A 2754-nucleotide genomic window follows, 5' to 3' on the forward strand; every position below is an offset into this window, starting at 1 on the left:
AGATGGGCTACAGCAGCAGAAGACCACACCGGGTGCCACTCCTGTCAGCTAAGAACAGGAAACTTAGGCTACAATTCGCACAGGCTCACCAAAATTGGACAATAGAAGATTGGAAAAACGTTGCCTGGTCTGATGAGTCTCGATTTCTGCTGCGACATTCGGATGGTAGGGTCAGAATTTGGCGTCAACAACATGAAAGCATGGATCCATCCTGCCTTGTATCAACGGTTCAGGCTGGTGGTGGTGGTGTAATGGTGTGGGGGATATTTTCTTGGCACACTTTGGGCCCCTTAGTACCAATTGAGCATCGTGTCAACGCCACAGCCTCCCTGAGTATTGTTGCTGACCATGTCCATCCCTTTATGACCACAGTGTTCCCATCTTCTGATGGCTACTTCCAGCAGGATAACGCGCCATGTAATAAAGCTCGAATCATCTCAGACTGGTTTCTTGAACATGACAATGAGTTCACTGTACTCTAATGGCCTCCACAGTCACCAGATCTCAATCCAATAGAGCACCTTTGGGATGTGGTGGACCGGGAGATTCGCATCATGGATGTGCAGCCGACAAATCTGCAGCAACTGTGTGATGCTATCATGTCAATATGGACCAAACTCTCTGAGGACTGTTTCCAGTACCTTGTTGAATCTATGCCACGAAGGATTAAGGCAGTTCTGAAGGCAAAAGGGGGTCCAACCCAGTACTAGCAAGGTGTACCTAATAAAGTGGCCAGTATGTGTGTGTGTGTGTATGTATGTATATATATATATATATATATATATATATATATATATATATATATATATATATATATACACTACCGTTCAAAAGTTTGGGATCACCCAAACAATTTTGTGTTTTCCATGAAAAGTCACACTTATTCACCACCATATGTTGTGAAATGAATAGAAAATGGAGTCAAGACATTGACAAGGTTAGAAATAATGATTTGTATTTGAAATAAGATTTTTTTTACATCAAACTTTGCTTTCGTCAAAGAATCCTCCATTTGCAGCAATTACAGCATTGCAGACCTTTGGCATTCTAGCTGTTAATTTGTTGAGGTAATCTGGAGAAATTGCACCCCACGCTTCCAGAAGCAGCTCCCACAAGTTGGATTGGTTGGATGGGCACTTCTTGCGTACCAAACGGTCAAGCTGCTCCCACAACAGCTCAATGGGGTTCAGATCTGGTGACTGCGCTGGCCACTCCATTACCGATAGAATACCAGCTGCCTGCTTCTGCTCCAAATAGTTCTTGCACAATTTGGAGGTGTGTTTAGGGTCATTGTCCTGTTGTAGGATGAAATTGGCTCCAATCAAGCGCTGTCCACTGGGTATGGCATGGCGTTGCAAAATGGAGTGATAGCCTTCCTTATTCAGAATCCCTTTTACCCTGTACAAATCTCCCACCTTACCAGCACCAAAGCAACCCCAGACCATCACATTACCTCCACCATGCTTAACAGATGGCGTCAGGCATTCTTCCAGCATCTTTTCATTTGTTCTGCGTCTCACAAACGTTCTTCTTTGTGATCCAAACACCTCAAACTTGGATTCATCCGTCCACAACACTTTTTTCCAGCCTTCCTCTGTCCAATGTCTGTGTTCTTTTGCCCATCTTAATCTTTTTCTTTTATTGGTCAGTCTCAGATATGGCTTTTTCTTTGCCACTCTGCCCTGAAGCCCGCAGCCGCCTCTTCACTGTAGATGTTGACACTGGTGTTTTGCGGGTACTATTTAATGAAGATGCCAGTTGGGGACCTGTGAGGCGTCTGTTTCTCAAACTAGAGACTCTAATGTACTTATCTTCTTGCTCAGTTGTGCAACGCGGCCTCCCACTTCTTTTTCTACTCTGGTTAGAGCCTGTTTGTGCTGTCCTCTGAAGGGAGTAGTACACACCGGTGTAGGAAATCTTCAATTTCTTAGCAATTTCTCGCATGGAATAGCCTTCATTTCTAAGAACAAGAATAGACTGTCGAGTTTCAGATGAAAGTTCTCTTTTTCTGGCTATTTTGAGCGTTTAATTGACCCCACAAATGTGATGCTCCAGAAACTCAATCTGCTCAAAGGAAGGTCAGTTTTGTAGCTTCTGTAACGAGCTAAACTGTTTTCAGATGTGTGAACATGATTGCACAAGGGTTTTCTAATCATCAATTAGCCTTCTGAGCCAATGAGCAAACACATTGTACCATTAGAACACTGGAGTGATAGTTGCTTGAAATGGGCCTCTATACACCTATGTAGATATTGCACCAAAAACCAGACATTTGCAGCTAGAATAGTCATTTACCACATTAGCAATGTATAGAGTGTATTTCTTTAAAGTTAAGACTAGTTTAAAGTTATCTTCATTGAAAAGTACAGTGCTTTTCCTTCAAAAATATGGACATTTCAATGTGATCCCAAACTTTTGAACGGTAGTGTGTGTATATATATATATATATATATATATATATATATATATATATATATATATATATATATATATATATAGCGTTTTTTTTTCAGAAACCGTCAATGGTGTTGAGTGCTCAACTAATGAGAAGAATATCAACACGGATACAGGAAAATTAAAATATTTTTTCCTGTATCCGTGTTGAGATATATATGTATATATAGCTAGATATAGACACACACACACACACACACACACACACACAACTACATTGCTAAGTCAGCGTCGGCGGCAAACTGAATTTGAACAAAAAATAAAAGAAGACTAATAAAGGAGTAGGACACATCGTCTTGC

Source organism: Lampris incognitus, chromosome 4 (assembly GCF_029633865.1).
Source record: "Lampris incognitus isolate fLamInc1 chromosome 4, fLamInc1.hap2, whole genome shotgun sequence".
Classification (NCBI taxonomy): Eukaryota; Metazoa; Chordata; class Actinopteri; order Lampriformes; family Lampridae; genus Lampris; species Lampris incognitus.